At 44.6% G+C, this 14,410-nt stretch overlaps 1 protein-coding gene across 4 annotated transcripts in view; it reads right to left on the bottom strand.

Moving 5' to 3' along the window:
- The window catches only part of LOC133477864 (zinc finger protein 469), a 306,446-nt gene that overhangs the window by 51,192 nt on the left and 240,844 nt on the right, over positions 1-14,410 (bottom strand). The window lies entirely within an intron of this gene.

Below are 14,410 nucleotides of genomic sequence, written 5' to 3' on the forward strand. Positions count from 1 at the left end.
GGCCTGTCCCAGCCAAGGGGGGAGCAGACTGCCAAAGAAAACCTCTCAGCCTAACACCAGCCTGTACTGTGCCGTGCACACAAGAGAGGGGACAGAAAGATGAGGAGCGAGATGGAAAGACAGAAAGATGGCATACTACAAGATTCCACAAACTGTTATTTGTATTGAAAGTTTACATGAGTACACTGCATCAGAGGTGTTGTGGTCTCGTCGGCGAAGAGCTCGAAAATAAGCATGGATGGCGTGCATGTGTCTGTGCGGTTGGGCTATTAAATGAGTACGGAGAAGAAAAACAGAAGGAGCAGAATTAAATTTGGATCAAGGGAAGATTGCGAGGCAGTGGGGATTCACTTAAGCGTAGGAGGTGGAGGGCGGCCGAATGACACAGACAGACGGGCAGACGGAAAGAAAAGCACAGACACTCTCACTGGGACACATGGAGCAAAATGGTGGATCAGTTTGACAGTTGTAGCCAGCATAGATACATTATGGACCAGGGAATGTTTGGACTTCTCCAATTAAGATTTTGAGGAAGATCACGCCAAATGAGGACTACGCCTGTTTCTGTGCGCCAGTGTCAATAAACCCGTCATTTACGCTCACGTTAACTGTTATCGGTCATCCATGTGTAAATTGAGGATGACATTTTTGGTTTGTCCAGCTTCAGACTGAGACACTGCTCCTCCATTTCGTCCCCGCTGCACATTTCCTTAAACCCAAGAGAACGCTCTCTCCCTGAAAGACATCATTGCTCTTTACTGTCTATAATTATGAGGGGTTGGGTCCACTCAACTGAGGCAAGTACTGCACCATGCCCCCAGCTATGTCGCACACAAACCATTCTCTCCCACGTATGAGGGTTTAATCCATGGTGCCCAAAAAGTTGGGTTAAAGATGAGAGGACGTTGGCTTCTAAAAGAGTAAAAAAAACATAATGATGCTAGTACAAGAAATGCACAGCGGGCTCTGGACCTAAAACACAAAACGTTTGCCTTAAGTAGAGATTGCTCAAAGAAACTGTGGTAGCTCATTTGCAGTTAGGTCATGCTCCCGTGAACAACATAGCCTGGACAGGCCTTGATCTTACAGACAATTTGAAAGCAACACGACCACAGTGTATCGTTATATATCCAATAGACTTCCAGCATCACTGCTTGAAGTACTTGTACTTTTTCTGGAGAGTTCCACATGATGATACTTTTTTGACAGTTCGGAATGATATTAACAATACTTTAAAGGTGCAGTAAAACCATTTTAACAATTCAAAATCCCCTAGAGACGACTTAGGTTAACCAAAGTAAACATTTTGCAGCAGTGGATGAGGCATGAAAGGATTACAGATCACTGGCGTTCTCCCACTCTAGCATTAACACCTACACAGACCCTCTCTGTGGCATAATGGTGTCAAATTTACACAGTTCCACAAAGCGGTACTTAAGGTTACGGGCTGACTTCATTGTAGGTTGTGAAATGCCCGTTCTGGGGTTGGGGTTTGACACACTTGCATAAACGTGCACAGTATGGATGACAGAAAAGGGCTGACAAACCAATTTTAGTTCCCTTTCACAATAAAAAAAAAAGGGGAAAAAAAGTCCTATCAGGAGTCTTGAGTGGCGTTATGTGACTTTAATCTGTAGATTTAGTCATGGATAAACCACAAATCCAAGATCTGAAATGATTGTTTGTTTACAGTCAGCCATGAAAACACAAATCATCATTACTGTAATGATAGTAAATAAGTAAAAATAGCAATATGACCATTAAATGAGGCAAAATAGAGTAGTAATGACAGGCTGTCAGTTACACATTATTTTACAAGATCTAAAAGTGGGATTTAGGGTTCAGGTGGACTTTATTGAAAGGGTGTAATATCCCATTCAGCCACTAGGAGCTGGGATGAGCTGTAAAGTACAGCACACAATACAGTACGTTTATACAGATGGAGAGGTTTGGCAGCAAACCTTTTACGCAACATCTTGGTGAGACTGTTCTGTTTTGGGGATAATGAATCTTTGTGCTTTTGTTTTCAAAGCTAAGATTACTGTAACTCAGTTATATTGGGGGAGTGGCAGAGTTTCTTTTTAAAGAGCGAGTCATAATTTATTTTAGGTAGTTGGTTTTGAGCAGAACACATACTGTACTGTACGACTGCAACATGTATTCACGATGACAGCTCTTATTATTTGTGTTATTCTACCACTACTTAAAAGAAAAAAAATCCGTAAAAAGTAAACTGAATTCAGTCCAAACATAGCAAGTGTAAAATAAAGAATAAATATATCCTTCATTCATTTTCGACAGCGCTTGTCCCATTAGGGTCATGGGTGAGTTGGAGCCAATCCCCAATGACTATGGGTGAGAGGCAGGATACACCCTAGACTCGTCGCTAGTCAATCGCAGGAGATATAAATATATAAATAAACAAGCATTCACACTTACCTACTATGCACACCTATGGACAATTTAGAATCTTTCTTTCCTTTTCTTTAAAAAAATAAATAAATATATTAAATAAAAATAAAAATATGCGATTACTGCAATGTTAACATTGGAGTCAAGTTTTATACGGGAGGGTAGTGCTGCACCCTGTGAGGGAGGAACAGGATAAGACAGAACGGGACAGGACGGGAAGAAAACAGGACAGGGGTAGTGAACGCAGCAGTGCAATTGGTGGGTGGGATGGTGGGAGTGGCTATGTCATATCAATCCAAACACCTGTAGAAACTGAGTGCAAGTGAGAGGACGATCAGGAAGCTTGTAAACTTGTGTGTCGCAATTAGGGGGAGGCCCCACACCAAGCATCTCAGTCCCCTGAGTGTGTGGTTACGGACACACGCAAGTAAACTGACACCATCACGCATGCAAAATAAAAGTCAGAAGTGTCCTGGAGTTGCTGTGCAGGCATGATGGGGATGGAGGACCCCAGCCCTACACATCCAGAGGGAAGGGTAGGGCCGGGGACCAGCCTGGGCTTGGCCCGGCTGTTAGGGCACCACCCGCGCCAAGGCACCCAGGGTGTTCCGCCAACCAAACCAAGGAGAAGAACACTAGGACCCGCCGCTGCACCCGCACGGCCAACCATCACCTCCACCCATCACCCTGCGTGCCCCATCACCACTACCCTCCACTCCAAAACAGGAGAGTGAGAGGCCCCACCAGTCAGCAGGGACCGCAGCAGTAGCCAGCCTCCGTCCCAGCCGGAGGGCAAGCCGGAGGTAGAGGAGAGGGTGGATAGGGCATCCAACAGGGGGCGAAAACGGGGCGGCCACTGAGGGCGGCCACGGGGCACGTGGCCCCAGGAGGCCACAGGAGCCATGCAATATGAATGGTGTCACACCTTTACGTACAGTAGGCCTACCCAGGGAAAACCCACACAAGAGTGGTGAGAACATGCAAACAACACAAACCCGTAACCTTTTGTCTGTGAGCAAGACTTGCTGACCACTTTTGCACCGTGCTGCCCTGATTGAGTTTGATTTACGTTGTATATGGTTTGGTTGAACATTTTGGTGTTTAAACATACAATATTTCATTATCTTTTGTTTTATGTGTCAATTTTACGGTAAATTACAACTGGGAGTGACAGTTTGAAGCAAGCACGCGTCAACTCATTATTTTTTTATGATACACAATAATCTCCCATCCCTTGACAGCGAGAGACTGAAAAAAGACACGAAGCAATACTTTAAAAAGTGTATTTTATACTAAGTTTCAATCTGTTCAAAGCATGTGGGGACGGTACAACTATAAAAAGTAATATTATACGGCCTCTAATCCCAAATTTTCACCTACTGCAGGTGGGTCCGGAACGTATCCCCTACGATAAATGTAGGTTCTCGGTAACTGTTATTTTACGGTAACGTTAGAGCGTCTGCCTCACATTTCTGAGGAGCGGGGTTCAATCCCCAGCCCCGCCTGTGTGGATGTATGTTCTCCCCGTGTCTGCGTGTTTCCTCCCACATCCCAAAAACATGCGTGGTAGGTTGATTGAAGACTCTAAAGTGCCCGTAGGTGTGAATGTGAGTACGAATGGTTGTTTGTTTAAATGTGCCCTGCGATTGGCTGGCAACCAGTTCAGGGTGTACCCCGCCTCCTGCCCGTTGATGGCTGGTATAGGCTCCTACATGCCCGCGACCCTAGTGAGGAGAAGCGGCTCGGAAAATGGATGGATGGATGGAAAAAAAAGGTTCAAACTTTATTTTGGATTTATGATCACTTGCTTTGGCTCTGTGCCACTATAGTTGGTGCACTGACAGTTATTCATGTGTGGTGACCTGAGCCAAGTCATTAGCAAGACCACAGTGCATCTTTTTCTTTAAAGAAAAGATCAATACAAGTGCCTGGCTCATATGCAGCAATTAGAACATCCATCCATTCATCCATTTTCTGAGCCGCTTATCCTCACAAGGGTCGCAGGAGTGCTGGAGCCTAGCCCAGCTATCTTCGGGTAGGAGGCGGGGTAAGCCCTGAACTGTTTGCCAGCCAATGGCAGGGCACACATAAACAAACAACCATCCGCACTCACATTCACACCTAGGGACAATTTAGAGACTTCAATTAACCTACCATGCATGTTTTTGGCATGTGGGAGGAAACCGGAGTGCCCGGAGAAAACCCACACAGGCACGGGGAAAACATGCAAACTCCACACAGGCGGGGCCGGAGATTGAACCCCAGTCCTCAGAACTGTGAGGCAGACGTACTAACCAGTCATCCACCATGCCGGCAATTAGAACATGCATATAAAATTTTGGCATTGTTATTTGTGTAGAGTACAGTTATGTTTTCCCCCTAAAACTCATTGTAAATAATACCTTCAAGTAGAGTTTGCTGTGTCAGAAGTGTAGCTGTACCAGGGTCCATTCCAGGTCAGATTGCTGACACACCCAAAGCACCCAAAAAAATGCTGCAAACACCAAAGTATCTTTAACTCCCAATTAGGACTAGTGAGAGCAGCTACATACAGTGCCCGCACACTGCTACTCATTGGCTGCTACACATGAATGATCTCAGATATATGATAGATGTATTAGACTGAAAACAAAGTATATTGGGTGTCATTGTGTGTGTTTGTGATTAGGCAGAGCTGTTGTTTTTGCAATTCCTTTACATCAACTCAAACTTTTGTCCAGTAGAGTTGCCTGCTCTTTAGTTCTAGGAATTTCACACTCAAATTGACCAGTGATGGGCCAATCACACACTGGTGTGTGTTTCTGAGCCCAGCAGCCACGAACATATGCTTGCCTCCTTGGGCAAACACGGGGCACCCCAGACAGTGTAGACTTAGCAGCCTGGCGATGTGTACTCGCCCATCCATGTGGACCAGGAGTGATGATGTTCCCAGGAAGACGGAGTCTAGCGGTTTTAGGTGAGGAGGTAGTGAGGATTAAAGGTTTTGGTGGGAGAACAACAAAAGGTTCATACCAAGACTGGCCGGATATGTTGCAAAAATTAGAATGGCCGATATCCAAGGTACCCCTGTCTCTTTCACTGGAATACTGCACTTGTCATTCTAAAAATAGTTGCTGTCAAAAACTATCAAACGTAACAAACAAGGTGGGATTAAGGTTTGGTAAATCAACCATGTTTTGCTCAAATAGAATTATAAATGCCTTTTATAATTTACACATTTGATGTTCAGGCAGGCGGCACGGTGGCGGACTGGTTAGCACATCAGCCTCACAGTTCTGAGGACCAGGGTTCAAATCCCGGCCATACCTGTGTGGAGTTTATATGTTCTCCCCGTATCTGCGTGGGTTTTCTCCAGGTACGCCGGTTTCCTCCCACGTCCCAAAAACATGCATGGTAGGTTAATTGAAGTCTCTAAATTGCCCCTAGGTGTGAATGTGAGTGCGGATGGTTGTTTGTTTATGTGTGCCCTGCTATTGGCTGGCAACCAGTTCAGGGTGTACCCCGCCTCTCGCCCGAAGATTGCTGGGATAGGCTCCAGCACGCCTGCGACCCTTGTGAGGATAAGCGGAACGGAAGATGAATGAATGAATGAATGTTCAGGCATTTGAAGAAATGAACCAACCACTGTGAAAATCAACCTGTCTGACTGGTTTTGTTCAGTGACAGCACACTTCTGAGCTATACCTTACACACTCACATGCAATTGCACAATCCACTTTAGACACTAGAATGGCACTCATTAGAGCGCAGACCTGCGTCAAGGCTGAACTAACACCTTAAACACGCCAGTGGAAGTGTCCGCCTCAATCAGTTGACTGAATATCCCCTTAGGACAAATAAAGTTTTATATATATATATTTTTGTATTTATTTATTTATTTATTTATTTATTAAAATACAAGACAATACGAGACAATAATTTTGTGCACGTGGCCTCCAATATAAAGGTGCTTCAATGTAATTCCATTTGCTATACCATCCCCCCCAATTAGTCAATTCTATCGAGATTCCACTGTTTACAGTATTAATTGAAATTCCACATGAACGTAAAATTTGCAGTAAAGTAAATGCTAAAAGAAAATTCCACAATCGACTCACTAGTTTTTAATCCAGTTTGTTGTCATTTGTTGTTCATGTGTGGAACACAGTGATAAAGAAAGAGTAGAATGAAAATATTACACCGCCCCACATTCCATCTTCTTTTGTAATAATCCTGTTTTAGTAAAGTGTTAAGGAAGTGTTAAGGAATAGCTACGCATGGATAGAGCGTCCATTGAACTGCAGTGGAACCACAGCAAAGCAAACACAACCCTCATCTGCACAAATAGGCCTTTCAAGCCTGCTGACCCCCCACCCCCTTTGTCCCATCAACACTTCCCTCTTCAGCAAGACCAAAGCCACCAAATCCAACCTTCCTTCTGCCCCCCACCAAATACACAGAGGTGAATGGTGTCTACTGTACCATCTACCTCCCTCTCTGTGGGGTAGAAACAGTTTGACAGGCCTGTATTTATGGTGAACTGGATTCATGTTGGAATGAATCATGAAAAGCACCAAAATGATCTCGCTGTATGTTTTGTATGGAGCACCCATGCCAGTCTGCGTGTGTGGCCATTGTGTATGCAGAGTGGTGTTTGTTGTAACAGGTGAGTATCTGCATAATTATGATAATCCATTTAAGGGGTGACAAAATGTGTCTGCTACACTATGTTCCCTATTTGTCTGCTTGATAATGACCGGGATTCCCCAGAAAAATCCACAGGTATCATTCTAGCAGGTAAGTTCATTTGTAATTGTTATTTTCCTCACAGTTGCGTAACAAGGTTGTTTGTTGCAAGACCGGGTTTTGAATCACTTGCCTTTTTACGGGGCCTACATTGAGAGGCAATCTATTCATATTGGGTACCATCAAGGAAATACAAAGACCCATACTTTCTCAAAAAGGATACGTTAGCGTGTGTGATTTAACAAACATTCACCCATCCATTTTCTATCCCATCGTTTATCTTCACTCGGGTCCTGCGTGAGTTAAAACCTGTGCCAGGTGACTTTAGGCGAGAGGTGAGGTACATCCCGGACTGGTTGGCAGTCAAAATCAGGGTACATATAGACAAACAACTATTTAAACTCACATTCACACATTTGGTCAATTTAGTCTTCACTGACCCTAAAAGGCCTGTTTTTGGAATGTGGCGGGAAGCCGGAGTACCCGGAGAAAATCCACGTAAACACAAGGAGAACATGCAAACTCCACATAGTCTGAGTCTGGATTCAAACCTTCATCCTCATAAATGTGAAGCAGATGTGCTAACCACTCACTTAATGTGCCACCTGCGATTTTAAAATTTGTAGAACTAATAGTTAATGTGTTGATGTTGAGAGAGCTAATTAATTCTCCATCCATCCATTTTCTATACCGTCTATACACATTAGGTTCAGGGGTGAGCTGACTTTGGTTAAGAGGTTTTAGAATGTGGGTGGAAGCTGGCATACCTGAGGAGAACTTAACCAAGCACGAGGAGAAGTTTACACAGGAAGGCTGAAGTTGAGATTTATTGTGCCCACCACTACCACTACCATGCTCCCTTTAAATGTCCCATGCCATAAAAAGCCATTTTTTCTACTGTTTTAAGCAGAACATAGGTTAAAATTAGTCTGTGACGGCATAAGGCTTGCAAAACGGGTGGATTAGAAATCGCTGTCGTTGTGATGTAGCTTCGTCAGAGAAGACTTAAGTACCTGCCCAACCCACCTACTCAACTCAGCTGAACGGCAACATGGCATTTCCGGTGTTTAAGCGATGGAGTCTCAGCCTTATAAATACAGTCTATAAGTCTACATATGTTGTGTTTTATGACAATAATTAACGATATTGGTCTTTTTTAATGTAACTGTGAATGAAATAGCGAAGCTAGCATTTATTTTTGCCTCTGATGTTCGGCAGGTTCAATTCACATGAATGGGAGCGGATGATGAGGATAACCTCAAAATATCTCTCTCTTTTTTATTATTCAGCCAGGTCCCCTTGCAGATCACATTCCCTATTAGTTTCCCAGCCATCTAATGCTTCATGAATTGTGCTTCACAATGATAGTAAGACATCGAAGTAATCAAACCCGATGTTGCCATGATGGCTTGAGCCATAAGACACAGTGATATCGCCACAGATGCTGGCTTATGAACTTCGCGTCCATAACTGTCCGGATGGTTCTTTTTCTTTTTGGCCCGGAGGACACGACGTCCACAATTTCCAAAAACAATTTGAAATGTGGACTCGTCAGACCACAGAACACTTTTCCACTTAGCATCAGTCCATCTTAGATGAGCTCAGGCCCAGAGAAGCCGGCGGCATTTCTGGGTTTTGTTGATAAATGCCTTTTGCTTTGCATAGTAGAGTTTCAAGTTGCACTTATGGATGTAGCGCCAAACTGTATTTACTGACATTGGTTTTCTGAAGTGTTCCTGAGGCCATGTGGTAATATCCTTTACATATCGATGTCGGTTTTTGATGCAGTGCCGCCTGAGGGATCAAAGGTCAGGGCCATTCAATGTTGGTTTTCAGTTTCAATTCAGGGAAGCTCCTTTTCTACCCAATCATGGCACCCACCTGTTTCCAATTAGCCTGTTCACCTGTGGGATGTTCCAAACAGGTGTTTGATGAGCATTCCTCAACTTTCTCGGTCTTTTTTGCGACCTGTCACAGCTTTTTTGGAACGTGTTGCAGCCATAAAATTCTAAGTTAATGATTATTTGCTAAAAACAATAAGGTTTACCAGTTTGAACATTAAATATCTTGTCTTTGTAGTGTATTCAATTAAATATAGGTTGAACATGATTTGCAAAACATTGTATTCTGTTTTTATTTATGTTTAACACAACGTCCCAAATTAATTGGAATTGGGGTTGTAACATATCGAATATTAATGCCATCTAAATTGCCAAGCGTAAAATACCAACAAGAATTGCTTGGAAAAAAAAAGTCTTCTGGGCAGTTCCTACCCAAATTATCCTGCAAACCTATCAAGGAGATTATAGATTTTGAAAAACAAAAAGATGGTTTCGGACCTTTAATCAATTGTTTTATTTAGTTTGATTTTTTATTATCATTATCCATCCATCCATTTTCTAAGCCGCTTATCCTCACTAGGGTCGCGGGAGTCCTGGAGCCTATCCCAGCTATCTTCGGGTAGTTGCCAGCCAATCGGAGGGCACACATAAACAAACAACCATTCACACTCACATTCACTCCTACGGGCAATTTAATTATCATTATTATTTTTACAATTTATCTTGCTATTCCAAATACATAACTTTTTTTCTGCAGAACTTACATTGAGCTTGCGTCACACCTTTAATCAAAATGTACAGTGCACTGTCTCAGCGGGTACTGGGTAACAATAGGAACTGGGGTGAGCCATGGCAGACTGCTCCCTGTCCTTTGCCGCATAAACCCTTAATATGAGGCCTCCTCAGCACCAGTCGGCCATTTAAAAAGGACTATACCCTGTAATTGACCTTAAAAATACTTTCCGTGGAGGTCGGCAGCCATGTCATTGGCCTCCGGCCCAAGCAGTGGCCGCATCTCCCCAGCCTGGAGGAGCCTGGGAAGGCCTCCGAGGGTATATTTAGTGGCCCTGAGTGAAGCAAAAGTTGCAGATAATGCCAGTCTGTGTATAAAACCGCTCTGCCGCCCACGAGTTGGCCTCTAACGGGCACATTTCCCTCTCCCACGGGGATGTATTCCTTGTGGTCAGAGGTCATCCAGATGCAAACCAGGTAAATATACAATCACGGGAGAGACTGACTATTGTCAGTCTCCTCTGTCTAGGTGAAGCATGCCACATTTTTAGCATTATAAGTCAGGTTAATTGTTGCACAATGTCGGCAAAACTGTATGTCAAAAAGGAGTGTCCCCTATAGTCAGAGGCGTGTCAACCAGGACAGCCCCACAACATCCAGAGCCATTAGGAACTCTGAGCGAATCTCATTGACCCCCAGGGCCTTGCCACCGTGGAGCTTTTTAACCACCTCGGTGACCTCAACCCCAGAGATTCTGCTTCCTAATGGGAAGGCGTGTCGGTGGAATTGAGGAGGTCTTCGAAGAACTCTACCCACCGACTCACAACGTCCCGAGTCGAGGTCAGCAGTGCTCCATCCCCACTATACACAGTGTTGATGGTGCAATGCCTCCCCCTCCCGAGACGCCGGATGGTGGACCAGAATTTCCTCGAAGTCGTCCGGAAGTCGTTCTCCATGGCCTCACCGAACTCTTCCTACGCCCAAGTTTTTTCTTCAGTGACCACCGAAGCTGGATTCCGCTTGGCCAGCCGGTACCCATCAGCTGCCTCAGGAGTCCCACAGGCCAAAAAGGCTCAATAGGACTCCTTCTTCAGCTTGACGGCATCCCTTACTTCTGGTGGCCACCAACAGGTTCTGGCATTGCCGCCACGACAGGCACTGACTCCTTACGGCCACAGCTCCAGTCGGGAGCCTCAGCAATGGAGGCATGAATCATGGTCCACTCGGCCTTAATGTCCCCCCGGCTCCCCCGGGATGTGAATGAAGTTCTGCCAGAGGTGGGAGTTGAAACTCCTTCTGACAGGGGATTCTGCCAGACGTTCCCAGCAGACCCTCACAATACGTTTGGGCCTGCCCGTCGGACCGGGATCTTCCCCCACCATCGGAGCCAACTCACCACCAGGTGGTGATCAGTTGACAGCTCCGCCCCTCTCTTCACCCGAGTGTCCAAGACATTCGGCCACAAGTCCAATGACACGACCACAAAATCGATCATCGAACTGTGGCTTGGGGTGTCCTGGTGCCAAGTGCATGTATGCACACCCTTATGTCTGAACATGGTATTCATTATGGTCAATCCGTGATAAGCACAGAAATCCAATAACAGAACACCGCTCAGATTCTGACCGGAGGGGTCATTTCTCCCAATCACGCCCTTCCAGGTATCACTGTCATTGCCATGTGAACATTGAAGTCCCCAGCGAGAGCGCACACCAGCACCCCCTCTAAGGACTCCAAAAAGGGTGGGTACTCTGAACTGCTGTTTGGTGCACAGGCACAAATAACAGTCAGGACCCGTCCCCCCACACGAAGGCGGAGGTAGGATACCCTCTCGTCCACCGGAGGGAACCCCAACTTTTCCTTTTTCTATTTGTAGGGTCTCTCAGATTAAAAAAAACAACACTACCTGTGTACCTTGCTTTAGCTGCTCTGAAAGCTGCTACTGGGCCATTACTGCTGATGCAGGAGCAGGGCTGTTATCTGAAGATTTTGTACATTGGTGGTCAAAATTTTAACCCCCCCAAAGGTTGCAAAGGTCTGCACTGAATGGCGTTCATACATGACAGTAAAGATTCTATTCTCTATTCTTTTTTATTTATTTGTTTGTTTGTTTTTTGTAACGCTTATTCCAAAAAAAGGACCAGTCTAAACAAAGGGTGTTAACAGAATACGAGTCTGAGAATAGAAGAGGAATATACTGCAGAAGTTGCATGACGGAAGCAGTTTTGCATTTATAGTTGTTAGACTCCACCATAAATCACACTTATTAGTCATTAAAGTTAAGAAAAGTTTTATTGTTGAAACTAATAAATTTTTTCTTATTTGTCCATTTAGAATGTCTAAATGTTACTTCAAAGATTACCTATACAATTAACGGGCGTTTTATGATGTGACGGTTGATTCTGGGATTACTGGTAATTGAATTCACATTATTTTCCTGGGAATTTATTTTTGAAAGCTGAACAAATTCAGCATATAGTAACAGATGGTGTTTGAACCTGAAGGCTCCACTGTACATCATTTTAACATTTTAAACTAGACAATTACACCCTGAATAGCTCCTTACAGTTACAGTACTTTTTCGATGATTCATCCATCCATCCATTTTCTGAGCCGCTTATCCTCACACGGGTCGCGGGAGTGCCGGAGCCCATCCCAGCTATGATCGGGCGAGAGGCGGGGTACACCCTGAACTGGTCGCCAGCCAATAGCAGGGCACATATAAACAAACAACCATTCGCGCACACATTCACACCTAGGGGCAATTTAGAGACTTGAATTAGCCTACCATACATGTTTTTTGGGAAACCGGAGTGCCCGGAGAAAAAACCCACGCAGGCACGGGGAGAACATGCAAACTCCACACAGGTGGGGCCGGGATTTGAACCCCGGTCCTCAGAACTGTGAGCCAGATGCGCTAACCAGTCACCCACCGTGCCACACCTCTAAATCTGTTTTAATTATTATTTTAAAACCTGTCCGGCTCCGACAGGAACATTTTTTGAGACCGTAGAGACAGAAGGTGTGACCAAAGACGTCATCATTTGCGTGCACACACCCACGAGAGCACACCTCACTTGGCCTCACTTGATGTGCACCCACCAACCTCATGCAGACTTTTTTATTTGTCCAACTTTTTACCCCCTGTTAGTTAAAGAAGTTAAAAAGAAGGAACTGGACAGATCCGGAGACAAAAACAAGCGTAAACATACAGTATGTAATGTCCACGTTTACGGTATTGAGGGGCGTGGCTTTAGTCGGAGACGCTAAGGTGGGGGGAGAGAGCAATGACGTGAGGCTACATTCAAATCTTGCTAGCAGTTGGAAAACTGCTTACTCTACCTTTAACCTTCATTCAGACCGCCAACAAGTAGGCCTACAGAATATTGCAAAGGCTGTTTGTGTTTGGTAGTTATCACCGTGACTGAAGTATTGCAGCTACTGAAGCTGCTCACGTCTATAAAATTCCTGATGTTTTTTGTTAAAAGTTTTTCAAGGGGCATCTACAAAGGAAATTTATGATTTCTTTCAAAGGTAAATGCTAAATCATGGGATTCCCCTGTCTTATGGATTTAGTGGTGAAAGTATAGTTGAGCCAAAATCTCTGCTATGCCTGTGGAGGCTCATACTGTTACACATCTGATCAGCACCTTTTCACAGTGATAAAAAAAACCCGACATAAACAAACAAACAATAAGAGAGTGGGCCCCTTTCATGAGAGGTAGAATTGGGAACACTCAAAGCAACAAGTACTGCCTGACCTTGTGCCACTGGCCATTGACATTATGCAATAGTCATGTCTTATCTTAGGGGCTCCCAGAAAATGCTTGCATGTCTGTTATGCTCAGTTATGGGTGAGTGTGAGCACAGATGGACTGAAATGAACATGAATGTAAAATCTATTGAGAGATGAAGGAACATATAGTACAATCATAGATACTGTCATTGACCAGTAGAAACCCTGTATAGCCATTTTGACTTTTTAACATAATTTGATCATGCTGTTAACATGTTTTATAACACCACATTCATGGAAAGTTTGCCACCAGAACTGTCTTTCAGAACACATACTTCCGTGACCAACCACACCCACCTACCCCATTCCCTTCCTTTTTAAACAAGCAAAAACTTTCAAAATGATGAAAATGAAAGCTGACTGTCGTTATTTTCCATCCATCCATTTTCTGAGCCGTTTCTCCTCACTAGGGTCGCGGGCGTGCTGGTGCCTATCCCAGCTGTCATCGGGCAGGAGGCGGGGTACACCCTGAACTGGTTGCCAGCCAATCGCAGGGCACATAGAAACAAGCAACCATTCGAAACTCACAGTCATGCCTACGGGCAATTTAGAGTCTCCAATTAATGCATGTTTTTGAGATGTGGGAGGAAACCGGAGTGCCCGGAGAAAACCCGCGCAGGCACGGGGAGAACATGCAAACTCCATACAGGCGGGGCCAGGGATTGAACCCGGGTCCTCAGAACTGTGAGGCTGACGCTCTAACCAGTCGTCCACCGTGCCGCTGTCTTTATTTTTTATTTTTTTTTTCATGTGCTGACCATGGGAGATGGGGGACTGGGGAGTCAAATGACTCGAATCAACTCGAGTTGCCAGTTTTATGACTTGCAACTTGTTTGCCAAATACTTGAACTACATGACTTGACAAGTCATCTCGTTTAGAGTTGGAAATCGGCATTTTAATTAA

The sequence above is a fragment of the Phyllopteryx taeniolatus genome, chromosome 5 (genome assembly GCF_024500385.1).
Source record: "Phyllopteryx taeniolatus isolate TA_2022b chromosome 5, UOR_Ptae_1.2, whole genome shotgun sequence".
NCBI lineage: Eukaryota > Metazoa > Chordata > Actinopteri > Syngnathiformes > Syngnathidae > Phyllopteryx > Phyllopteryx taeniolatus.